The following is a 27,910-nucleotide window of genomic DNA, read 5'->3' as shown; positions in this document are numbered from 1 at the left end:
TAAGTTATTTTATTGTTCACATTCTATCGTATTATTCAAATTATGAATTGAAGTTTCGTATGACTTGTATTCTGTTTTTCAGAGCTGCTGTTTCCGTTTGATTACTGTAACCATTCCTTTTTTCTTCTACCACCATCGGCATCTTCATCCTTTTCTGATGGATCATTCACTATACTGATAATTTGGTCGTCGGAAAGTTGTGTGTAAAATATTCTTCCTTCTTCTAGGTCCGGTATTACAGTTTGATCACCAGGATCAGTAATCATAAATAAGGTGGATACAGAAATTCTATCTTCATTAACCAAAAACCTATTTGTTTCGGTAAGTTTCTTCGGTTTCCCAACAGTTACGTTATTTTATGTTAAAGATAGTTGAATGTTAATTTTTTCAGCGCCTTGTACAGTATTTCTGAATTTAGCATGATTCACATTTGTAATTTTTCTGGATATACTACTTTTATGTTTTGAATTTGTCGCTGATTCATTATTCTGTTGGCATTGGACAATCTTTAATCAGTCCATCGCCAGAGAAAATTTCATCCCCACAAGCGCAATGCAGTTATCTATTATCAGAACGCCCCTAGGTCGTAGTCTTTTTCGGGAACTTCCAGAACAAACTGATTTTAGAAGCATTCAAGAAATAGTTTCCGTTTTGAAACATCAAGGGTTCTTCGATTTTCCAATTATCATCAATAGATGTTTATGACTACCAGAAAAATTGTAACAGGAAAATTATCCGGTTTTTGTCAGCTTTGATTCATGCGATGCCTTTTTCCTCCAAATAAGTTAACGATTATCTGGTAATCATTTTGAAAAATAAGGCAGAATCGTTGCAATTTTATACCTGGTTAACGGTCAACTGATAAGTGTTCAAGAAATTGAAAAAAATGTTTTTTGAAACTATCCATTGCACAAGCTTTAAAGTTTAGACAAGAATCGCTGAACTTAAAAAACGCAGATACTATCAACCACCGCAGCCGTATACAGCCATTTGTAACATGCTGTATTTTCCATTAAAGTAAGTATAGAATATCCACCATCAATTCATTTAAACATTAAAACAATTTTACCATCAACAGCAAATTTTTCTTATAGTGCTTATAGTCAAAACTTTAGCATTCTTGTGATTGTCGTACCGAATTGTTGAGCGATTTGACATTTGTATTTTTTTGATAGAATTGATAAAATTATTGATTGAATGAAACAATTTTCGAATTCAATTGAATTCTACATATTTCCCGTGTAAGTAAAAAAAATGAACAATGGGCACCTAGGGCACCTTGATTTTGACGGCTGTGTTATGGAACACATTTCGATGGGAACGAAAATTTCCCCAACTTGCATCTATTTGCAATGGCAATTTCCCCAGGCACCTTGGTTTTTAAGTCTGTTTTAGGGAACATACTTTGATGGGAACAAAAATTCAAAAAGTACGCTAATTCGCCAAGATCTTGCTCAAAAGGTTAATCTGTTTGGAGAAATTGAGGGTGTATACTCAATTTTGCGATGCTTAAATAGTGATTGTTTTCAACTTTTTGGAATCACATTCTTCGGCATAAGCTTCGAGTAACCGGTCGTGTGCTGTGAGCGTCTCCGTTGAAGCATTGTTTTCGGTTACCGTTGGCTGTTATTATTTTTTTTTGTCGCCCGGGTGTGCTTTTTTCGCGCGTTTTCGAATTGTTCGAGATATCGTGGAACGCAGTGTGAACTCGGAATTGGTGAGAAAGGCTGAATCGTCAAAGCCTGGCAAGGCCAGCCGGCTTTCAGTTATCGCCGATTTGTCGCCATCGCAGTCGAAGTCGGACATCGGTGGTCAGTTGCACGCACACAATACCAGCGCGATTCGCTGCTAACTTACAGCAGTGTGAAGGAGAGCATCACTTCTTAGTGGTGTGTGATAGTGCCGAGCGCTCAAGCGCTCCGATTGAGAAGCAAGCAGCGGTTGCCAGTTCATCAGCACTGGGGTGCATTGTGGTGAATAGAAATAAATAAGATATAAGATTTATTTTTTTTTAATTATTGTTATTATTATTAAAAACAAATTATTAGAATATAAGTACCAATTACAGAATGGCAGAAGGAGGGGGAGGATCTCCAGATATGGAGATCTCTGATGATGACTCCCCTCTGGTTGAAAAAAGTTCTAATAAAGGAACAGCGAAGACACTTAAACGCGTTCCTACATCAGAGGATGTTTCGTCCGGGGACGAGTCTGCTAACTCTAGCAAGCCCCCCTCTAAAAAACCTGCAAATACCTCCTCTCCAACCCCCCTCGCTCCTACAACAGCTCAGATTTCGCCTCCCCATCCTGTTGTCCCCGATCCCCTTCAATCCTCGTCATCTCCTTCTCGTCCTGTAGTCTTCTCTCCACGTGTCAAGGTCTATCCTGAAGATGCACCTGGAACTGGTCCGTGGGTTGTTTTCTTCAGGCCTAAGCCAAACGGAAAAGCACTTAATGTTATTCAGATCATGAAAGATCTGGCAAGATACTCCTCCGTGACAGAAATTTCGAAGGTTAGACCGACCAAACTGCGTGTTGTTGTAGCTGATCGGAAAGACGCAAACGGTATTGTCGTCGACCAGAGGTTTACCCTGGAATATCGTGTCTACGTGCCTTCCCATGACGTAGAAATCTCGGGGGTGATAACCGAAACGGGTCTGACGTGCAAATCAATTATGGAAGGAGATGGCAGATTTAAAAAGCTGCCTTTGATTAAGGTTAAAATCTTAGAATGCCGACAACTCGGCAAAGTCTCCCAGGAAGGGAAAGAATCGAAATTTACGCCGTCCGACTCGTTTAGAGTCACTTTTGCTGGCTCCGCCCTCCCTGACTACGTTATGGTGGACAAATTGAGGCTACCGCTGCGACTCTTCGTGCCAAAGCCCATGACTTGCCTGAAATGCAAGTCAGTTGGTCACACAGCAGCTTACTGCGCCAACAAGGAGCGCTGTGCCACTTGCGGAGAGCAACATGTGGACAAATCCTGCAGTGCGATTGAGCAAAAGTGTCCATATTGCGGAGGAACTCCGCACGTGCTCTCGGCTTGTGAAACTTACAAGAGTCGCTGGGAGAAGCAGAAGCGCTCTTTAAAGGAACGCTCGAAGCGCACTTTTGCGGAAATTTTAAAGGGCGCTTCTCCATTGGCCCAACAGCAACAACCTTTAACCGCAAACAATGTCTTCGCTTCGCTGCCAGTTGACGAAATGGAAGCGGATACAGCTAACGAGGGCACACCGTACATCTTCCAAGGGAATCCCCGGCGCAAAAATGTGACCACTCCCAAAGTTCAAGGACAAGCCCCTCCGGTGATACCCCCTGTTAGCATGCCTAAAAAATCGAGTGCAGCGGACAAGCAAAATCAGGTTCCTCCTGGTTTCCGTGGGAATAATTCACCTTCGAATGGCCCAGCACTCGAGGGGACATCAAAAACCCCAACTGTCCCTGTTATTCCGTCCAGTTCAACTTCCCAATCGGGATTTATAAAGTTGTCTGAACTTTTGGACCAAATCTTCAAGTGTTTTAATGTTTCCGACTCCATCAGAACCCTTGTCATCTCAATGCTTCCAGTATTAAAGACAATTTTGCAACAATTGATGCAAACATGGCCCCTCCTTGCAATGATTATCTCTCTTGATGTCTAATTCAAATAGAGAGGTCGGAGATATCACTGTTTTACAGTGGAATTGTCGTAGTCTTATCCCTAAATTGGATACATTCAAATTTTTAATTCATAAGTTCAATTGTGATGTTTTTGCTCTGTCCGAAACTTGGCTTTCTTCGCGAGATGATCTCTCTTTCCACGATTTTAATATTATACGCTTGGACCGTGATGACAGATACGGAGGGGTGCTATTGGGGATCAATAAGTGCCACTCATTTTTTCGAATTGACCTTCCACCTATTGGAGGGATCGAAGCTGTTGCTTGTCATGCAAACATCAGAGGCAAAGACCTCTGTATTGTCAGCTTGTATTGGCCTCCGAGAGCTGCGGTTAGCCGCAAACAACTTGATGACATGTGCTCACTCCTTCCTGAGCCACGATTGATCTTGGGAGACTTCAACTCTCACGGAACTGCCTGGGGGGAACAGTACGACGACAATCGTTCACTGTTGATATATGATCTTTGTAACAGCTTCAATATGACACTTTTGAACACTGGGGAAACAACACGTGTACCTAAACCTCCTGCTAACCCAAGTGCTCTTGACCTCTCGCTTTGCTCGAATTCACTATCGTTAGATTGCAAGTGGAATGTTATCCAGGACCCCAACGGTAGTGATCACTTGCCAATCAAAATTTCCATCACCATTGGGTCGAATTCTTCTGAATCTATAAACATGGCATATGACCTCACAAGACACATTGACTGGAAAAAATATGCGGACGCAATTGCTCTAGCCATCAATTCCAGAGATGGTTTACCTCCATTGGAGGAGTATAACTTCCTTTCTCGTTTGATCTATGACAGCGCGGTTCGCGCTCAAACGAAACCCATCCCAGGTTCCACCATTTCCCGAAGGCCTCCCAATCTATGGTGGGATAGCCAATGTTCCAAGCTTTATGTAGAAAAATCGAATGCATTTAAAGCTTTTCGGAAATGTGGAACCCCTGAAAATTTTCAAATGTATTTAGCACTTGAGAATCAGTTCAAAAATTTGATCAAAGGGAAAAAACGTGTTTATTGGCGAAATTTCGTGGGAGGTTTGTCACGAGAAACGTCAATGAAAAAATTATGGAAAGTGGCTCGAAACATGAGAAATCGCTCTTCAACGAATGAAAGCGAAGAATATTCACATCGATGGATTTTTAATTTTGCACGGAAGGTTTGTCCTGATTCCGCTCCTGTGCAAAAAATTGTTCGAGATATACCACAAGATAGGTGCGATCTTGATTCCGAGTTTTCGATGGTAGAATTCTCTCTTGCTCTGCTCTCATGTAACAATTCTGCTCCGGGATCGGATAGAATTAAGTTCAACTTGCTGAAAAACCTCCCTGATGTGGCGAAACATCGCTTGTTGAATTTATTCAATCGGTTTCTGGAGAATAATATTGTTCCAGATGATTGGAGACAAGTACGAGTTATAGCTATTCAAAAACCCGGAAAACCCGCGTCCGACTTCAATTCGTACCGCCCAATAGCAATGCTGTCTTGTATACGGAAATTGTTGGAGAAAATGATCTTGTTTCGCCTTGATCGATGGGCTGAAACGAATGGCCTACTCTCAGATACACAATATGGGTTCCGCAGGGGCAAGGGGACGAATGATTGTCTTGCGTTGCTTTCTTCAGAAATTCAAATGGCTTACGCCGAAAAAAAACAAATGGCTTCAGTATTCTTGGACATAAAGGGGGCCTTCGATTCTGTTTCAATAGAGGTTTTGTCGGACAAATTACACTCTCGGGGTCTGCCGCCTCTATTGAATAATATGTTATATAACTTGCTTTGTGAGAAACATTTGAACTTTTCTCACGGAGATTCGGCAGTAAGTCGGGTCTCTTACATGGGCCTCCCCCAGGGCTCATGTTTAAGCCCCCTTTTGTACAACTTCTATGTAAGCGACATCGACAATTGCCTTACACAAAATTGCAGCCTAAGACAACTTGCAGATGATGGAGTGGTGTCTGTCGTAGGATCTAACGAATCCGACCTGCAAGGACCCTTACAAGATACTTTGAACAATTTTTCAACCTGGGCCATTGGGCTAGGGATCGAATTCTCCACGGAGAAAACAGAGATGGTGGTTTTTTCTAGGAAGCATAGACCAGCAAAACCAAAGCTTCAACTTTTGGGTAAACCGATCACTCATGCTATGTCATTCAAGTATCTTGGGGTCTGGTTCGACTCCAAATGTACTTGGGGGGCCCATATTAGGTATCTGAGTAAAAAATGTCAACAAAGAATAAACTTTCTCCGTACAATTACCGGCACCTGGTGGGGAGCCCATCCCGAAGATCTTATAATGTTGTATCGAACAACTATTCTCTCAGTGATGGAGTATGGCAGTTTCTGCTTTCAATCAGCTGCCAAAACACACCTCATTAAACTCGAGCGAATTCAGTATCTTTGTCTCCGTATTGCGTTGGGATGTATGCCCTCAACGCATACCATGAGTCTCGAGGTTTTGGCAGGCCTACTCCCACTAAAAGATCGCTTCAATTTATTATCTCTTCGGTTCTTCATCCGGTGTAAGGTCATGAACCCATTGGTGATCGGAAATTTTGAGCAGCTGATCGAGCTAAATTTTCATTCTGGATTCATGAGCTCATATCATGAATTCGTCTCCATGCAGGTTAATCCTTCTTCGTATATTCCCAACGTTGTTTGTTTTCCTGACTACATCAATTCCTCTGTGCATTTTGATCTGTCCATGAAGCAGGATATCCATGGAACATCAGACTATCTTCGATCGAGGATCGTTCCAACGATCTTCGATGCAAAGTATGGGGATATCAATTGTGATAATATGTACTTTACTGATGGGTCCTCTATGAATGAGTCCACAGGATTTGGAGTGTTCAAAGAATTTTTTAGCACCTCACACAGTCTTCAGAATCCTTGCTCAGTGTATATTGCTGAATTGGCAGCGATACACTGGGCGCTGGACAGCGTCGCCTCACGACCTGTTGAACACTATTACATTGTAACGGATAGTCTTAGCTCTGTCGAAGCTATCCGTTCAGTGAGGCCGGAAAAGCACTCGCCGTACTTCCTTGAGAGAATACGAGAAAATTTGAGTGCTTTATCCAGACGCTGTTATGTCATTACCTTTGTGTGGGTCCCTTCTCATTGCTCAATTCCGGGTAATGAGAGGGCTGACTCATTAGCAAAGGTAGGTGCGATTGAAGGCGATATTTATCAGCGTCAAATCGCCTTCAATGAATTTTACTCTTTAGTCCGTAAAAATACCATCGCTAACTGGCAACGCAAATGGAACGAAGGTGAATTGGGCCGGTGGCTTCACTCGATTATCCCTAAGGTTAGCCTCAAACCATGGTTCAAAAGTCTGGACTTGAGTCGGGACTTTATTCGCACCTTCTCCCGACTCATGTCCAATCACTGTTCGTTAGACGCGCTACTCTTTCGTTTCAATCTGGCCGGCAGCAATATCTGCGTTTGTGGCCGAGGTTACCACGACATCGAACACGTTGTTTGGTCGTGTGAGGTGTATCTTGTTGCCAGATCGAATTTAGAGAACTCCCTTCGGGCTAGAGGAAGGCAGCCCAATGTGCCGGTGAGAGATGTGTTGGCTCGGTTAGACCTTGATTACATGTCCCAAATATATGTTTTCCTTAAATCTATCGATGTTCGTGTGTGATTATCCTTATATCCTTATACCCTCCATTTCTTCCTTTATGAGTAATTGGTCCGCTTGCTATAAACAGGAGAATGAAATGTAAATTCACAATAGATGTACGAAAAGATTTAAGAATTGAGTGTGTGTGATTATCAACATTGTAATAATTTCCTTATACCCCATCCTTTTCCTGAGAAAAATATGTCACCCTTCTAATCTCGAGTTCACCGCGAGTAATCGGTTTCCCACATTACTAACCATAGATTTAAGAAAATTGTTCATATATATAGTGTTAAAAATATATTTAGGATTTCGGCTCCTTTAAACTTATGCAACTGAGCCTGTAAAAATAAACGAATTTATAAAAAAAAAAAACTTTTTGGAATAACTAATTAGCAAAACACTTTTTGCGAAATTTTCTTGCGCGCATAGTTAGTTAAATGTGTGTGTATTTAAGCCAAGTAGCACGTGTATCAGGGTACCAATGAAACCCCACAAAAAATGTGCACCCCCTCGAAAAAATTCTATATTCAAAATATCAGCTCAATCGGACTTAACGGAGAGTAGCGCAAAGCGGTCAAAGTTTGAGTTTTTTTGAAATTCGAAAAACCATCCAAGGAAGGAGTATAGGAAATCGGGGTTTCCGAGATTTTTTTGGATGCCGAATGTCTTAAAATTTCATGAAACGTCGAGATCTAGTGTCTTTTCGAAAAAAAAAATGTTTTGTCAAAAATCGGCATTCTGGGACTTAGTTTTTTTTCGGATTACGAAACGAAAAGTATGGTTTTTGGTGCCAGTAAAAATAGTTATTTCGATTTTTCATTCGGAACTTGCTACGAAATGATGATTTGCACGATAATATACTCTATGCAAAATATTAGCTCATTCTGACTTCATTCACTGGTGTCACAAACATAAAAATTTGAGTTTTTTTTTGAAAAATGAAAAATCACCGTTTTAAAAAAAAGGTTGATGCCAATTGTCCTAAAATTGCATTAATCATCGAGATTTACAGTTATCTCGATTTTTTTTGTGCAAGTTCCGAATAAAAAATCGAGATAACTATTTTTATTGACACCCAAAACCATACTTTTCGTTTCGTACCCCGAAAAAAAACCGAAAAAAAGTCCCAGAATGCCGATTTTTGACAAAAAAAATTTTTCAAGATGACACTAGATCTCGACGTCTCATTCAATTTCAAGACATTTGGCACCAAAAAACATTTTTTGAAACCCCCTATTTCCCCCTTTCCCCCTTGGGTGATTTTACGATTTTCAAAAAACTCAAACTTTGACCGCTTTGCGCCACTCTCCCTTGAGTCCGATTGAGCTGAAACTAGGCATAGGGTGTTTTTTCGAGGTGGTGAACATTTTGTATAGGGTAACTTTTTGAAATTTTAGGGTCGATTTTTTCCCATACAATCATTGGCACCCTAATGTGTATACTCGATTTTACGATTGACTGTATAAGATGTCCCATCATTGTCCAAAGAAGAGTAGGGGAAGACGGATCAAACTTTCACCGTGTACCGCCCACTGGGTTGCTCCAGAGAGGAGGAAAGTTCGTTTGAAGTACATCCCCATGGTGTTCGCCGTTAATTATTGCCAGATTGTGAGATCATGAGTCGTCTGCACTCGAGTAAACTCGAGCAGATAAGACGTTTCTGGAAGTCGTGTTTGGAGCGTAGCTCTAGCACTGATTAGAGTAGAGATGGGCAAAACGGTTCATTTCAGTGAGCGGCTCAGAGCCGTGCGCTCAATGGAAAGAGCCGGCTCATTTGAGCGGCTCGACGGCTCTTTTCAAGAACTGGTTTATTCGGATATGTAGAGAATGGAAGACGTAAAAAATAAGATTTGAAACAATAATCAGTGCAGAGAATAGCAAAAATATTACTTTACTGAAGTTTTCTCTGATATATTTTCGTTACAATGATCTTCTTTACTATTTTTTTATTTATAAACATTATCATTTCATTCATTGTTATCTGATGAAAGTCTACTACATCTTTCACTGCAAACTTATCCTGCTTTCGGAAAAACTCGCTCACATGGTACTGAAGTCACCGGAATGCATAATATTTTAAAAAAAAAACAGGAAGTGGGTTATATCTATGGTATAACCGCAAGGGTGACGTAGGACTATCGTTGATTTAGAGATCATTTGTTTGAAGTTGAATCTAAATCCATCCTGAATGAATGAATAAATAAATATTTGGGTGACTTCAAAAACGAGAGTGTTACTTTGAAGACTCAAGGTTTTATGCATCCAATATTGGATACAAAAAACCTTGTTCTGAAGAATAATCTTCAGAAGCTTTCCTGTTAACTGCACTTGATTGACAAATCACAAAACCAAATGTATGTGGTCGCAGTATTATATGGATAGAAAACATTAAAATAAACTCGCTTGAATGTAATTTTCAATTCCAAGGGGAACTGGCAGATTATTTTTCAGCAACGATCATTTCTTTCCAGGTTTCCTCTTGATAACCAGCAAACGAAAAGAGTTGCGCGCGTGTATGTGTGTGTGCGTGGCGGCTGCTTCTATGTCTTCCCGAGGAACCGTATTTCGATGCTGATACTCTCTTGGTCACCTTCTCTTCTCCTTCTGATCGATCGGCTTTTCTGCGCACCCTCACAGTTAAAACAAACTGATTGCATTTCAGGTCAGGTCAAGCCAGGTAATGAATACCTCGATCCCTCGCCGTTCAGCTCGTTCAGTAACGATGTTGTCTTGTCGATGTCCTCAGGCGTCGTGCACAAATTACGTAACGCAAAAATCCGGATTTTGAACCTCCCCCCCCTTTCGTAACGCAATTTTCTATCTCTAATAAACAGAAAGTAACGCAACATCTAACCCCTCCCCCCTTATCGCGTTACGTAATTTGTGCACGACGCCTCACGATAAATGAATGGGTTTCACCACCAGAATATCATTTCAGTATGCTTTTCGTGCGTGATTGAATCGAGAGAAGGTGTGGTTTACGATGGCAATTTGGAAGGCAAACTAGAGGAGAATGAACTCTCTGAGTATGAAAATTTCGGCGACTGAGCAATAATCGATTGAAAATTATATAATTTTCGCGATACGACTCATTTTCCGTTTTTCATGTTATGCATCCATTATTGGATACGAAAATATCCTACTGATGGGAAAGAATAATCTTCAGAAGCTTTCCAGCTAATTACACTTGATTGAAAAATTACGAAAATCAAATGTATTTGGTCGCTGTGCTCGCCATATAATTTGAAAACATTAAAATAAACTCTTTCGCATGGATGTATTCTTCAATTCCCAGGGAACTGGCAGATTATTTTTCAGCAACGATTAGATCTTTCCGGAATTTTCTCGATGCTGTATGGCATCCAAACGAAAATTCTCGTTTCAGTTTGGCCTGCAAAAAACTTTTCTGAACTCTAATCCATCAAATTTGGAGCCCTGAAAAGGGCCGTTGATTATATGCTAAGCTTATATAGCACCCTCTCCTTGGATTCGATGGGCCAGCTGAATGTCCTTGGGCATCATGTGACGCGTTTTGCGTGGATAGTACACAAATTTGTATCTTCGAATAAGCCTCCTGCAGCGTCATAACCGCGGAACTTTGGAAGCGCAAGTCGGTTTTGAAGTCCTGAGCAATTCCACGATCCAAAAGCTGCAAAGGTAGCTTGCGGATCGGCAATTCGGTCGACTTCTGATAGCGATGAATTTCACGCAAAGTTCCCGGTCGATAGCGATGTGGCTTCTTCACCTATCCTGCGGCTGGTGCGCTTATCCGAGCTGCTTTCGTGTGCCTTACCACTGAAAGACTAACCTGCTATCTGCTTGGTCCCAAACAAACGAGTCGTCACGGTGCGAGAGTAGAGTAAGAAATGAACGAAAGCAAAGGAAGCGTCATTTTATAACCTGTTTTCGAAGCTATCATTAAGCTATTGAAACAATTTTCCGACTCAATAAATAGCAATCATATAACTCTTGGATATTTTATCTTTTGTATGAAATGATTATCACTGTTCCGTTGATCCGAAGCAGAATGAATCACGCTTAAAGAAGGAATGGATTTTTTCTTGGAATTTACTCAGCAAAAATAATGCCCTTTCCCAACACTTAAAAACGACAAACGGTAAACAGTTTCATCAAAGTGATTTCTTCGATATGGGGATATATTCACTACATCATGTCATGTATTTCATATTCTTCATTATGAAATCCATATCCATGGCACCTACCGGTAACGAATTATTATCGAAACCACGATTTTCGCTAAATGCTCCTTTCAGTTCGGCCTGTAAAAAACTTTTCTGAACTCTAATCCATCAAATTTGGAGCCCTGAAAAGGGCTGTTGATTATATGCTAAGCTAATATAGCACGCTCTCCTCGGATACGATGGGCCAGCTGGATGTCCTTGGGCATGATGTGACGCGTTTTGCACGGATAGCACACAAATTGGTATCTTCGAATAAGCCTCCTGCAGCGTCATAACCGCGGAACTTTGGAAGCGCAAGTCGGTTTTGAAGTCCTGAGCAATTCCACGAACCAAATGCTGCAAAGGTAGCTTGCGGATCAGCAAGTCGGTCGACTTCTGATAGCGACGAATTTCATGCGAAGTTCCCGGTCGATAGCGATGTGGCTTCTTCACGCTTCCTGCGGCTGATGCGCTTATCCGAGCTGCTTTCGTGGTGCCTTGCCACCGAAGGACTAACGAGCTGTCTGCTTAGTCCCGATGAAACGAGTCCTCACGGTGCGAGAGTAGAGTAAGAAATGAACGAAAGCAAGGGAAGTGTCATTTTATAAAACATAAAAGAATCGAATGTAAACCCCACCCTCTTTATTATATAAGCTTACTGTATACTCACGAATATAATAAGGGTGGGATTTAGATTCTATACTTTTATGGTTTATAAAATGACGCTTCCTTTGCTTTCGTTCATTTCTTACTCTACTCACGCACCGTGAGGACTCGAGCTCGTTAGTCTTTCGCAGACAGCTCGTTAGTCATTCGGTGGTAAGGCACACGAAGTCAGCTCGGATAAGCGCACCAGTAGCAGGATAGGTAGAGAAGCCACATCGCTATCGACCGGGAACTTTGCGTGAAATTCATCGCTATCAGAAGTCGACCGAATTGCTGATCCGCAGCTACCTTTGCAGCATTTGGATCGTGGAATTGCTCAGGACTTCAAAACCGACTTGCGCTTCCAAAGTTCCGCAGCTATGACGCTGCAGGAGGCTTATTCGAAGATACCAATTTGTGTGCTATCCATGCAAAACGCGTCACATCATGCCCAAGGACATCTAGCTGGCCCATCGTATCCGAGGAGAGCTTGCTATATTAGCTTAGCATATAATCAACGGCCCTTTTCAGGGCTCCAAATTTGATGGATTAGAGTTTAGAAAAGTTTTTTACAGGCCGAACTGAAAGGAGCATTTAGCGAAAATCGTGGTTTCGATAATAATTCGTTACCGATAGGTGCCATGGATATGGATTTCTTAATGAAGAATATGAAATACATGACATGATGTAGTGAATATATCCGAAGAAATCACTTTGGTGAAACTGCATTATGAAATTATTTGTGTACGAATGCCGCAATCGATAGTCGACTCTAATTTGCGCTGGGTAATTTCCTCGGAGGACTCGATTCCTCCTTTGAACATTAATAATCTCTTTCTGGCAAAACGAAGTGGTATTAATCACATTATTTGAATGATAGAATGAAGAAGTTTTCTGCCAATTTCCTTCAACCTCCAAACGTATCTTTCTCCCGTTTGTCGTTTTCGCGTTCGCTAATCCTTTCTTACAACACCCATTTCTCGTTTGAGAAATTGTTGAGTAAACATTGTTTGCCAGTGCGCGTAGAGCGGGAATTCCTAAAGATTCATTGCACCTCTAATAAATTGCCGAAAGACGTGGTCTTACGTTGATCGCACTTGATTGAAAAAATCCAAAACGAAATGTATTTGGTCGCAGCATTATATGAGTAGAAAGCAAATAATCGCTCGAAAATGACTTGATTTTTGCGATGTGAAACATTTTCCGTTTTTCATGTTATGCATCCAATATTGGATACGAAAATTTCCACTGATGGGGAAAAAAAATATTCAGAAGCTTTCCTGTTAATTGCGATTGATTGAAAAATAACAAAACCAAATGTATTTGGTTGCAGTGTTATATGGATAGAAAACATTAAAATAAACTCTTTCGCATGAATATATTTTTCAATTCCCAGGGAAACTGGCAGATTATTTTTCAGCAACGATGATAGCAACGAGAATTCCGCGCGTGTATGTGTGTGTGTGTGTGTGTGGCGGCTGCTCCGATGTTTCAAGCGGAACCGTGGCATCACTCTCCTCCTGATGGATTCCCTTTTGGCCTCAGGTGCACAAACAGGCTCTTGGTGACACCGTTCATCAGCGTTTTCATGATAAACGAAATTAGCTTCACCACAACAGCGACAACATGCTCCAATCGCTGTTCAATCATAACTGAGTGGGTTTACGAGCGGCGCTCGCTTATATACCGATTGGTGATTTCAATAGCCTGTTTTGAAAGCAATTTTAAGACTATTGAAACAAGTTTTTGTATGAAAAAGTAACAAGTATATGACGCGTAGACATTTTATCTTTCAAATGAAGTGTTTATCATACCATTTCGTTTAGTTGTTTAAGAGCTATTAACGCTCAAAATCTCGGTCTCCAGCGTAACGCTTTCGTTCTCGAAACTTTGGTTTTACACCCCGGTATAGAAATGAAAGACGTAGTCCTACGTCAAAATGGTGGAACCGAAAATAGATTTCTTTTCATTTCACCAAAGCAAAGGGTCGTTTATACACAGCAAATGTGGTTCCGCTAAATATTTATCTACAATAGATATTGCAGCAGCTTTTGTGAGGATCGAAGACTGCCAACCAATGCATCAAAAACGCTTCATCACCAACGATTTGTAGTAGTTTCGTAGGCGTGTATTCTATGGATGTCATTTTTAGCGTTCTTATCAACGACTGGTGTGCATAGTTGTATTTTCTGTTATCCCCAAAACCATTTTGCTTGAAGCGAGTATTGGTTAGGCTATTAATCTGTCTAACTCAAGATTTGTAAATCACTTTACCAGCTCCGAAATCAATTCATTACAGAGCTTTTTTTTTATAAATACTAGAACTGATTTTTCTTGATCCGTATAATGTTGATCATGTCGAATTATCAGTCGGGAGAGTATAGCTATTTTTCGATAACGACACAGTTTCCTCTCCGTTGTATATCCCAAACATTATTAAAAATTTTCGAATGGAATGTTTTCATGATTAAGTGTATTATATTAGTCAAATCATTTCATTCGATACCCATAGGCGGGAGTTGCTTGAAAAAAGTAATTGATAATTTTGGAGTTGAATTTATCATAAATAACTGTGCTCTACTAGTCAAGCCCTTTCATTTGATACCCATATTGATGGGGTTTTGACGAAATTTGTTGTCTGCCAATTTGTAACGGCCGCCATCTTGGATTTCCATTTTACATATATAACTGTGTTCTACTAGTCAAGTCCTTTCATGAGATACCCATATTGATGAGGTTTTGAAAAAAATACATATTTCGCCATTTAGGGGTGGCGGTCATTTTGGATTTGCATTTTTCATAAATACCTGTGTTTTACTAATCCACCCCTTTCGTTTGAAACCCATATTAATGGGGTTTGGAGAAAATATGTAGGGGAGAGGGAGGCACATTCGCACACTTTTTTTTCCTTCATTTTTAATATTTTTTGTAAAATTAAAAAAAATCCTGAATTCATTCGGTTGTTATTTGGACATCAATGTATTATATGAGCGTGTTAGAGGTGTGCGTTGATGCGATTACGAATGGTTTATTCTAATTTTAGAAAATTTCCTTTTTGTCCGAATGTGCCCCATGTGTGGGGCAGTTTCGGACAGTCCTGGGGCACTTTCGGGCAACGAAAAAAAAAATTAAAATTTTATGTTCATCAACAATTACTTCCGTTTCCTCTTATCTTCAGCATATTCTGCATTTTCAGTAAAAATTAGTGATATTGCTTTCTTCCGTTTTCGAGTGGTGGTTTTCCACCGTGAAGTTTTTGGAAAAGGTTCAACATTTTCCGGGAACAAAGTTGCCAAGGTATCTATCTGTGCAGTAGACGCAATGTTTTGCAGCATTGTTGTATTACCCGATGAGTCAGTTGCTACCTCCGCTCCAGTAGGTGAAATCATTTGAGCATTCAAAATCCTTGTCCGAAAAAACCTTTCTTGAGAATGGATAGCAACCTGTCATTTTGAATCCAGCTAGGATATTACTCAGATTGAAAGAAGCATTATAAGCCGATGCAACTATACCTGAAAGGTCGTGCATAGGAATAGTTTTTCCACGATGATTGAGTAGCCAATCGTTTTGGGAAACTGATAGCTTTTGCTCGAAAGGGCCCATAACTGAAACATCCAGCGGTTGCGATTTGTGACATAAAGTGGAAAAGATACATGAATTGTGCAATTTTCTCTGCAATATTTATTTTTTTCAAAAGTGTAATGACTTTTTGATTGATTTTTGATTTTTTGAAATTGATTCGTTTACGTTTACGTTTACTGTTTGAGAAACAGTTTTCCCGTTATGCAACCGTTAGTTGGGAAATTAGCAAATACAATGGAGCCAGATGGCCCACCTGTGAGCTTGAATCATGAAAACGTTCTATTCGAAACTCGTTCGATAGCTTTTTCCTTCTCATCTTCGTTGATGCTGGTTCTATAGGTTTTCTTTTTATAGTTTCGAACCATCATTGGGTCTGAGAATCAGACTAAATTGGCGTTTGTTAGTAAACAACAATCAGATTCAAATTTTATCAGGTATTAAACAGTGTCCGAATGTGCCCCACCATCATCCGAAGACAAATCATAATTTTATCTAATAAATAGACCTTTATTTCTCCGTTGTATGTACGTTTTTTTCATTTCATATTAGTTACTAACTGAGGTGGTGTACTTCATTTTCTAAATCGTTCACAAAGGAATTAGGGAAATGCTTACAACTTCAAGCTCAAAAGTTTCGAAACGTGTATGAAAAAGGGCATTGTGTTGTTTTCGTAAGTAATAAACGACCAGGAGATGTCAAACCATATGACAGCTGTTGGTGGAAGGGCTGTTAACATACTTATATTTTTAATTTGGTTGAAAATTGTACCACTTAATTTTTGTAAGCGTTGTCCGAAACTGCCCCCCTTTCCCCTAATCCGCCAAAATTTACAAACATACGAACAGCTAAATAAAACCGTTTAAAAAGCAGCATGAGAAACATATATTTCTTCCGCACTGCCGCAGCCCACGGTTCGTCAGAACGAGCGTACGATTCACGGTTCTTTACCAACAAGCCGGCTCTTAAAAGAAACACGGTTCTTTAACGAACCGCAGTTCTTTTTTGAACCGTGGTTATCGAATGAACGGCTCTTAAATGAACCGCGGTTCAAAAAAGATCCACGGTTCTTTTATGAGCCGTGGCTCATTCAGGAGCCGTTCATTTGAGAGCCGCGGCTTATTTTTAAAGAATCGTGGATCGTACGCTCTTTTTGACGAACCGGCTCAAATGAGCGGCTCGTGAGCGCTCGCCCATCTCTAGATTAGCGTAAGAACACACTGGACGGCTCTCCCGCGCGGATTTTGCAATGACAGATCGCCGCGGGGCCTCGATAATGAAATGTGAATGAGATAAAACACATAAGGCGGGGCGGGTGTGTGCGGTTCCAATATCACTGTTGTAAGGTTCCTCATACGCTGCGGTGGGTCGATGGAGATGATGCGCCGCAACGGTTTTGTGGGAGTATTAGTGTTTATGCGCTTTTGATAGGTGTAAATAAAGCAAGGCAATAAGAAATGTACTCTCAGGTGAGCCAATACGTGAAAATCATTCTGCGGTCATGTAGCTGCGGATACTCGAATTCCATCCAAATTGTCGAGAAATGCAATATTTTAGACGTTTGTGATCAACTTCTCTCTCCCTCTTGCTCAGGTAAACATCCCCTCTTCCGTTTTCCACCATTCTGTCTTTATATACCGCATCTCTCATCCGCTTACTATCCAAACAGTTGTACCTTGTATCATAGACTCGTCTTGCATCCGTCTAAAATATAATAAGCCGAGAGCCGCTTAATGTGTTTTACTTCAAGTTCCTGCTGCGACTTGTCATTGCGAAAATCGCGCGGGTGAGCCGTCTAGTGTGTTTCCACGCTTAGAGGCCAAAGGAGTAAAGCTCTACTGTTGAAACGACGGGGAAGAAGCAGCCCGAATAGATGGCCATAAATTAGGATGCTAACGAGTATGACAGCGCTTTTTACTTCAAAACGAGTGACTCCGAGTGGCAGGGTGCATATTTTAGTCAGATTCTTCAAGAAATGGGAGTATAAAATACTTTTTATTGAGTGAAACTTGGAGACAAATGAATCGCCATAGAACAGCAGATGGAGGGGGAGTTGATAAGGCGTAGAAGTTGGTTTTGGTTAAAGATCTAGCTTCTCTGGAGGGCCTCAAAAAATCGATGAACGTGATATCGACCTATCATGGACCGAACGCTACAAATGCAATATTTACTGAGCGAAACTGTATCATAGCAACCGTTGCTTTTTGCAATTCTCTCTGAGCTGTCATTCGAAACACAGAAATGAATGGATTGCGAATCAAGTTGTGTAAACAAGCATCTCACACAAAAACAAGGTTCATGTTTCGTGAGTATACAAACTTCTGTTGCTTTCTATTTAATTATTGTTTTGACGTAGGACTACGTCTAACCTTTCAATATAGGGGCCCATTTCAATATTTCGGTGTGAAAAAGTGTCCAATTAGTGAATGGATTTTGGTTCCAAATACACACATTGATAGGAAATATCCTCAGCAATTGTTTATATGCTACATATTACGGGTTTTCAGCTCGTATAAAGTTCAAATTGATGAAAAATTGGAAGAAAGAATTCCCTACATTCCCATACATTTTATATGGGAAAGTTAGATCTGATAAAATGTTCTTTACTGACGGTTCATGCATTAACGGGTCCACTGGCTTCGGCATCTTCAATGAAAATTCCAGTGCCTCTTTCAAACTCAAAGATCCTTGTTCCGTGTATGTCGCTGAAATGGGTGCGATATACTATGCTCTAGGGATCATTGAAACATTGCCCATCGACCATTATTTTATTTTTTCAGACAGTCTCAGCTCAATAGAGGCAATCCGCCCAATGAAAGTTGATAAACGCTCATCTTATTTCCTAACAAGAATAAGACATCTATTAAGTGTTTTGGTCGAAAAATTATTCAAGATTACCTTAGCATGGGTTCCCTCTCATTGCTCGATTCCGGGGAGTGAGAAAGCGGACTCGCTAGCTAAGGTGGGCGCTTCAGAAGGCACTCTTTTTGAAAGACAAATTGCTTATAACGATTTTTTTCACATTCCTCGTCAGGACACACTCGTTAGTTGGCAGCGCATGTGGAGTGAAGATGAGTTCGGTCGCTGGTTACACACGATTATCCCTAAGGTTTCGACGAAAGCTTGGTTTAAGGGATTGAATATAGGTCGTGATTTCATTCGCGTTATATCTCGGCTTATGTCCAATCACTACAACCTAAACGCGCATCTCTATCGCATTGGGCTCGCAGCAAACAATCTTTGTGATTGTGGCGATGGCTACCACGACATCGAGCATGTTGTCTGGTCGTGTATCCGGTTCCATGCTGCTCGCTCTCAGCTCTCTAGAGCACTGAGAGCAAAAGGCAGACAATCGGATATCCCCGTCCGGGATATCTTAGGTAGCCGTGATCCTGATCTTCTGCTTCATCTATGCCTGTTCCTCAGAAACGCCGATGTCAACGTTTAATGATGTTTCCTTCGTTGTGTCCCCGTTTCATATCCCTCCTATCCGATCGATAAACTTTTACTTAGTCGCGGCAATACATACACACACTCTTTACAGATACACGGGCCAAAGGTTGTGCAGTCCACTGATCATTCAACAAGAGCCAAAGGTTGTATCGCTCATGACAACTCTACACGAGCTGATGTTTGCGCCGGCTAGTGACCATTCTATCCTGGATTCCTCGAGTCGAGAAGACGCACCACGCTATATATGGGATACAGACTAGGGGGGCGTTGCTGATTAATAGTCAGCTGCATCCCAATAGGAAGTATCCCGTGTCGGGCAAAGGTACAGAGCATTTAAGACAGCCACATCACAATTACGAAAACACTTGTAATACTAACCTCGAGCCAACCGCGAATAATCGGTTACATATTACTAACATAGTTATAAGGGAAACATTGTCGAAATATGGAACTCCCGGCCCCGTCAGGTTGACGCCATATTAGCCTTAATAAAAATATATATTTTGGATAAAACAAAAAAATTACGGAAGGATGATGAAGGATTGTAGAACCGTCATTTGCAGGCTACAGTCAAACACGAAGGAGGCAATGGATGTTTTCCTGAGTGTTGGAAATCTGGTGCTAATTCACGGAATCATGAATCGCATCGAAAAACTGTCGAACGAAACAGTTTCGTTTTCCAAGACTAAAGCCTATTTCCGTTCACGCAAAATAAAATCTCTTGAATGGCTACCACAAAGTTCTGATCTCAACCCGGTTGAGAACCTGTGGGTCATTCTCGACAACAAAGTGATGAACTAATAAGGACACTTATTTCACGGCTCTCCACGGCGAAATCGACCCTTAGCACCTCCAAAACTTGGTCGATAGTATGCCCAAATGTCTTCAACAGGTCATTAAGTGTAGGAGGGGGGGGGGTCTATACTCCTGAGCAACACAAGTGTGATGATAAAAATAAATCAATGGAGTGCTCATTGTAATGTTCTGGATTCAATTTATGCGAACTACGTTGGGCTGATCACAGCCATTGAAGTTTTGTGAGATTGTCAAAACAAATAGCCGAAAATTTGAAATCAATTCAAGTAAGATACATACTAGCAGTGTCTGATAACTAACTAAAAACGTTAATTTCGAAATTGACAAATTTCTACGACGAGGTTTCGGACATGGACAATTGAAGGCCGCAGCAATTATCCTGGCCGATGCCAATTATTAGATCGCATTGGAGTGTTACAGTTCATCGTGAAATGCGGCTTTTAAGAAACGCTTCAAAATTTTATAATGAGCTTGAGAAACGACGTTAATGTTTAACCAGCGATTACTAACGATTTGCGTTTCAAGCCATCCGCCCCGGGTGTCACCCAGTCACGCTACGCCGCTGCCACACTAAATAAGGTTTTAAACTTTTTTACTTTTATTGTGTGAACTGTTGTTTGTCGATCTCGGGCTTTTAATTTTGTTTTCTATTTTTATTTTGCGTGATATTGAAATAGAATGTTTGGTTTAGGTCTTATGAATTGAATCCAGCTAAATATGATGGAAATGCAGTGTAAAATGTGGTTTTTATAGTGAAGACTCATGAAATTGCTATTTTTACGTAACAAATCTAATGCTGTTTTCAATACAATTTGAACAACACTTCATTTATATCGCTTCACTATCGATTGCCAACAAAACAATACCGCACGGCTCTAACTGTCATGACATGAAGAAATGAGGGGTTACTCAATGGTTTTGAGTGATTTTAATGTTATTTTTTGAGGGGAGGGCTTCTATTTTTGTCATCGCATATTTGCACACATTAAAGAAGTCATGTAAACAAAGTAACAAAGTAAACAAAATCTAGAGGAAATGGCAAAACTTGTTGATAACTTGAAAGAACAAATAGTTAACGAACACTTCTATAAAAATACGGTAGAAGTTTTTGATAAAACAGTCCGGAAATTGAGAAAAGTTTCTGAACATCCAAGGTGGGCTTTTTATGCCTATCACTCAATGAGGTACATATAGAGGTGGAGCAGTAGGCGAAGTGTATCTGTATTGGCAATCCAAATATCGTGTCGTAATTATTTGCATTCAATATGGAATGTATATGCTCCCGTGCTCCCGTGGCCGAGTGGTTAGCGTCATAACTAACATGCCGGGTTTTCGGGTTCGATTCCCGTTCTGGTCGGGGGAATTTTTCGTCAAAGAAATTTCCTCCGACTTGCACTGTGATCACGCGTATTCTAGAGCTTGCCACTCAGAATGCATTCAAGGCGTGTTATTTGGCATAGAAATCTCAACTAAGTACTAATAAAAATTACGCAAGTAATACTACGTTGAGACGGCGAAGTTCCTCTAGGAACGTTAGTGCCATTGAAGAAGAAGAAGAATGGAATGTATATGGAAGAAACAAAACAATGTTGAAAGAACTTACGGTTGCATGATTATTTGAGCCAAAATTTTCATATGAAATCATTCAACTGGTTGTTTTTTAACAGATGACAATTATATCGTGGCTTATTTCGATTATTCATGTGGTAAAAAGGTCCAGGGAGTAGACGCAAGCTTAGTTCTCGAAAGCAGTAACATTTTCAGTGAAATTTTGATTAATTGGCGATTATTATCTCACAACATACACACTGACACTGAGAGCCTTCCCAACATCAACTTCATAACGGTAAAATAATGAAACTTCGTTTGTTTCTATGAAAGTAGGGGAGTGAAAATGGCACATGGAAATATCACTTTCATCCGTCTTTTTCGATTTCATTTCACAAATATTCACTTCACGCTATCACATTAGCCTCATATTCAGCGGGAGCTCTACAAAAATGTACGTTTTTCATTGATAAATTACATCCTGAAAATAGCATTTTTTACATAAATGCGGTGGGCAATCGAAGATAAACACAACGACTGACGTCACTATTTGCGAAATGGTTATGGCAGCGCATGCTAAGTCGCTCGAATCTCGACCATCTTCATTACCTTTTTTCCAGGACATTACCTATCACTGTAGCTAAAACTCAATCACATAACTCGTCTGCAAAATTGTATCTTGTCCGATTAGTCCGGAAATGTGTTACGTCAGGGTACAAATTACCCAGGAGCTAATTAATGATGGGAGAAAGGCAATTATCGGATAAGCAATTATGTTTTTCCAGCCGGGTATATTATAATTTTCTCCTATTCAAACTTGTGAACAAATACACAAACACGGGCAACAATCTCGTTGATGAGCTCTCATAAGCACGTGGCCCCCTCGAAGTCGCAGATTATACAGAGTTCTGTGCTCGGCACAGGACCACATCTCCACCGCAGCCCCAGTCTGGCTATGAAGCTTTCTATCATCTTCATCATTATCATCATCACGGTATCAACATCATCTTTTGGATGCAATTACCTCCCATCTCTTTCTTTGTCGGTGTATTTTGTGTGTTAATTAACTAACTGTCGGGTACACACTGCCAGGATTCGTTCTTCGCGAACCGAAACGAAGAAAAAATGAACCCAAAGTTCCACATTTTATGCAAATAAGATCGTAAATTGCACCATTATGTTTAAGCAGCGGTTTTGTTCTAGTTCGCCGCCGCCATTTCATGATGTCTGAATTAGAGTGTATTTCAAAGGGTGGTCCCGTCCGTTTTTGACTTTGACCAACACCCTTTCAGCTGTCAAATGTGTGTAACGGAGAGTCCCAACGAACACAAGGTTAACATTGTGACATGGGAAGTGCATTAGTTTTCGTGTTATTTGAGCGAACTTTTCGAATCAACTGTCAGATACTAATTATGGGTTGAATGCTGTGTGCACAGCATTCCATTGGGGTTTTCCGCTGTAAAACGCATGCCTGTGCTTTTCTTTGTTCCGCAGATCCGAAAGGCACCTTTGGCAGCTTTCCGTTCCGCTGTAAATCATGATTTTATGCTGCTGCCGGTCCGTGGCTCGTGCGTCCGTTTTGCTAATTATGGTAATTTTCTCTGGAAAACCACGTCAAGTCCGAAGGCACTAGCTGGACGAGGCGAGCGATTTAATTGGGGTTAATCACGAAAATAAATACACCGCAAGTCGATTTATTTTCGTCGGGTTTGCGGTCGAGAAGTGAAACAATGGCAAGGGTAGGAGAGCCTTAGGAATGTTTGCGCTGGGAAAATACGGACGCGAAGGAAAGTTAGATTATACCTGACGCTAACAAGTTGGTTCTGTTTAGATTGCTTCATAACTTTTTTACTTTCATCGCTGTGGCTGATGCTGCTGCTACGAAAACTCACACACAATACGGAAACGTTCATAATATTTTCATTGAATGAAAAATTCTATTCATCCCGTGTCTGCAACTCCTGAAACCAACCTAAACCAAGCTCATCAATTATTCATTCCATGCATCCGAATGCAGAAGCAATCATTTTGCAGGAGAATGGGGTTTTGCAAAGTTCCTACAGAAGAGCTTGCCTCTTATCTGTCTTTTCTGCCGAGAACGATCCGTCCGCATCCCGACATGGATATTTAATCAATCAAATTGTCCATTCCTGTGAGCGTCGGTATGCACATCGGCTGAAAAATGCTGTCTTTCCAATGCCCCGATAGCAGAACCGAGTGCACCTAGCGCTAGAGAGCAGAAAATTCAATCAGTGCTCGATGACGCCCACTGGTTCCGGGGAAGTTGGGAGGAGAGGGGACTGACAGATAGCCGGACTTGAGTGAGATGGTGCAATTACTGGGACACCTCCGGCCATTAAGATGCCGTGAGTGCATCGACTTCTTGACTGTGTTGCGTCAATCCTGGAACACGTTGAAAGATTGAGTACACTCAGAGAACTGGATTTCCGCTGGTTTCACGTGGCAACATTCTAATTGCACATCGAAATAAACTTCACGGTTCCTAAGGCTATCCATACACCGACCATTTTTTTTTTTCATATATAGTGAGTCCCATTTGCGTTTCATATTCAAATGGTTATTTCTACTGAAAAAAGATTATCGTAAAATTTGTGTGCATCTTTTTGACAGTTTATCGCTAGAGCGGCTACTCGATTCCATTTGTTTGCGTTCCACATCTAGCATTGGAAGCCGTGCGAAAGCTAGTTTTGAAATTGCACTCACAAAAGTTCAAATCGTAACATTTTTAGAAGTGCAATCAACCTTTTTTCACTTTTTTAAGCTCGATTGCCTGTTGAAACAACCAAAAAAGGCTGCAACCTCTAGCGAAGGTATTCCTTCATATAAATTTCCTGGTTCATTGTTGCATTAGTTACGAAAGCGTCATTTATTAATTCACAGCCCTGTTCTTTGTTTTCTGGATATATATAATTGTGAAACACCTGATTACAACTTCGGATTTCATTTAGGAAAAGTCATCAATTTCGAAAGAGTCTTAGAATCAGCTTCCTTTGTGTCCGCCCTATACATCCAAGTAGAAATGTACAATAAAGGGTGTGTCACATCAAATTGCATCACGGAAAAAACGCTGTAGAAATTTAATTTTTAGGAATTATATCTTCAGCTTTCGCTTATAATCAGATAAGAGTATATAGATCACGTTGGCCATGCTTCACTGTCAATTTTTCGTAAATTTGGAAAAATGTCGTCGAACAAAAAAGAGCGTCGTGAATTAATCCTGGGCACTCATTTCGAGAATCCGGAGTTGTCACATCGGGACATCGGTAAGATGCTGGGAATCGTCCAATCCAGGGTCAGCAGAGTACTAAAACGATACTTCGAGAATGAACCCGCCCAACGCGCCGGAGCTTCGCCCAATAGAGAAATATTGGGCGATTATGAAGCAGGCCCTCCGGAAGAACCCAAAAGTTGTCAAATCGGAGGCGGACTTCAAGAGAAAATGTATTTCTGTTCAAAAAAAACTACAACCTGACGTTGTACAGAACCTTGTGGACGGGGTAAAGAGGAAGGTGCGAGCATACGGGCTTGAGCTCGAAGTATGAATAAAAAGAAAATGCCAAAAGTTGTTTAATAGTTTTTATTTTACTGTCTAAAATTTTCAAAAGGATCGGTCTACTGGGCGAATTTCTACAGCGTTTTTTCCGTGATGCAATTTGATGTGACACACCCTTCAGTAGTAATGACAATATTGGTTTCCAGAAGAAATGAACACACTTTTCAAATCAAAATTATGAATGAAAATTATTTTTCCCAAATCATATTAGTACTCTATGTAAATGAAAATCATTTTTGCTATGTGAATGAAAATCATTTTGTGAAAAAATATCATACAAAAATTGTGTCTAAAGATAATTTTATATTATGATGGTAAATTTTGGTGAGAATATCTGAAAGTTCAAAGAAAATAGTTTAAATTAGGGTCAGAACGACGTACTTGTAGTAGGCAAATAACGCCAAGAAAAAAAATTCATAAAAAATTTAGCAATTTAAAACTACCTTAGGGCCGACTAATCTGAAAGAGAATAGTTGGCCTCATTCAAACTAATGTCGTATCCAGATGTCGACACCATTTCGCCGTCAACGAGAATCACGCAGCACGAATACTAGACCTCTTTAGTATTTGCGCAGCGGTAAAGGTAAGACCAAGGTGTGTATATATATATATATATATATATATATATATATATATATATACGGAAGGTGTGACCGTGTCGTCAATAATTGCGCGAGGGGAAACGGTATGAATATACAGAGGACTGTGGAATGGGATTTGACTGCAAATAAAGGGTGTGTCACATCAAATTGCATCACGAAAAAAAACGCTGTAGAAATTCGCCCAGTAGACCGATCCTTTTGAAAATTTTAGACAGTAAAATAAAAACTATTAAACAACTTTTGGCATTTACGTTTTATTCATACTTCGAGCCCAAGCCCGTATGCTCGCACCTTCCTCTTTACCCCGTCCATATGGTTCTGTACAACGTCAGGTTGTAGTTTTTTTTTTAACAGAAATCCATTTTCTCTTGAAGTCCGCCTCCGATTTGACAACTTTTGGATTCTTCCGGAGGGCCTGCTTCATAATCGCCCACTATTTCTCTATTGAGCGAAGCTCCGGCGCGTTGGGCGGGTTCATTTCCTTTGGCACGAAGGTGACCCCGCTGGCTTCGTACCACTCCAACACGTCCTTTGAATAGTGGCACGAATCGAGATCCGGCCAGAAGATGTTCGGGCCCTCGTGCTGCTTCAATAGTGGTAGTAAGCGCTTCTGTAGGCACTCCTTAAGGTAAACCTGCCCGTTTACCGTGCCGGTCATCACGAAGGGGCAGATCGCTTGCCACACCATGTACTTTTTGGCAAACTTGGATAGTTTCTGCTTGCGAATCTCCTCCGGAACGCTGAATTTGTCCTCTGCGGAGAAGAACAACAGACCCGGCAGCTGACGAAAGTCCGCTTTGACGTAGGTTTCGTCGTCCATTACCAGGCAATGCGGCTTCGTCAGCATTTCGGTGTACAGCTTCCGGGCTCGCGTCTTCCCCACCATGTTTTGCCTTTCGTCGCGGTTAGGAGCCTTCTGAACCTTGTATGTACGCAGGCCCTCCCGCTGCTTGGTCCGCTGGACGAATGAACTTGACAAATTCAGCTTATTGGCGACATCCCGGACCGAACTTCTCGGATCACGTCTAAACTACTTAACTACGCGCTTGTGATCTTTCTCACTGACGGAGCATCCATTTTTGCCGTTCTTCACCTTCCGATCGATGGTTAGGTTCTCGAAGTATCGTTTTAGTACTCTGCTGACCGTGGATTGGACGATTCCCAGCATCTTACCGATGTCCCGATGTGACATCTCCGGATTCTAGAAATGAGTGCGCAGGATTAATTCACGACGCTCTTTTTCGTTCGACGACATTTTTTCAAATTTACGAAAAATTGACAGTGAAGCATGGCCAACGTGATCTATACACTCTTATCTGATTATAAGCGAAAGCTGAAGATATAATTCCTAAAAATTAAATTTCTACAGCGTTTTTTCCGTGATGCAATTTGATGTGACACACCCTTTAGAGATGTCTAAATTTTTCGTTTATTCGATTGTCGATTAATCGTGGGGTCATTTTTTCATTCGATTCGAATAATAATTGTCTTTCAGTATTCAATTAATCGAGCGAATATTTATTTCTTGTAATCAAAACGAACAGACATTTATAATAAAAAATATGATGTCATAATTTTAAAAGTTACATCAAATATAACTTTGAAATAAACATGGTGCATAGTAATGGTTTTTGAATGAAGTATATTGATAAATTTACCATTCCATGATTTTTTGAGGACGATTGAAAAAAGAGCACATCATGAAAATGATGCACAATGTTTTTATTGCACCAACATAAATTTTTTTCTGTTCAAAATTACCTGTTCTTCGAATGTTGTTGAAATAGCTGATTTGTTTGAATATTTCTGCTTTGTCCCTATAACTACTAGTTCAAAAAAAGTATATTTATAGAATCATTGACCACTAATATGGTGTATTTTCCTTGGCACTCTGAATTTGAATACTACTATTCTAGAACGGGAGTTGAGACCGGCTTCTTCAAGTCCACATTTAACTCCTGCAGACCCTGAGTTCTTCTTCCCAGTCTCCTTCACCACCAGGGAATCATTTTTATGCTTCAACGGTGAATGGTTTAGCATATTCGATGAATTTCGACGAAACACCATGACGGTTAAACAAATTTTGCACTGTATTTTTTTGAAAAAATGGTTCCCTTTTTCATTAATCGCAATTACTTTGATTTTTCATTATTCGATACAAAATTACTCGATTCAAATTGAGGATATTCGATTATTTGAATTAATCAAACGAT

The 27,910-nt window shown here is 40.5% G+C and overlaps 1 protein-coding gene and 1 long non-coding RNA gene across 6 annotated transcripts in view; one reads left to right on the top strand and one right to left on the bottom strand.

Moving 5' to 3' along the window:
- The window catches only part of LOC129763005 (uncharacterized), a 143,658-nt gene that overhangs the window by 6,057 nt on the left and 109,691 nt on the right, over window positions 1-27,910 (top strand). The window contains exon 2 of the long non-coding RNA XR_008740777.1: window positions 228-321. This is a non-coding gene — a long non-coding RNA (uncharacterized LOC129763005). The remainder of the gene's footprint in view (window positions 1-227; window positions 322-27,910) is intronic.
- LOC129762853 (otoferlin-like) overlaps window positions 1-27,910 on the bottom strand; it is a 301,153-nt gene that overhangs the window by 245,898 nt on the left and 27,345 nt on the right. The gene's annotated exons all lie outside the window — the stretch shown is intronic.

The sequence above is a fragment of the Toxorhynchites rutilus genome, chromosome 1 (genome assembly GCF_029784135.1).
Source record: "Toxorhynchites rutilus septentrionalis strain SRP chromosome 1, ASM2978413v1, whole genome shotgun sequence".
In the NCBI taxonomy this organism is placed as follows: Eukaryota; Metazoa; Arthropoda; class Insecta; order Diptera; family Culicidae; genus Toxorhynchites; species Toxorhynchites rutilus.
This window is presented reverse-complemented; position numbering and strand designations above follow the sequence as displayed.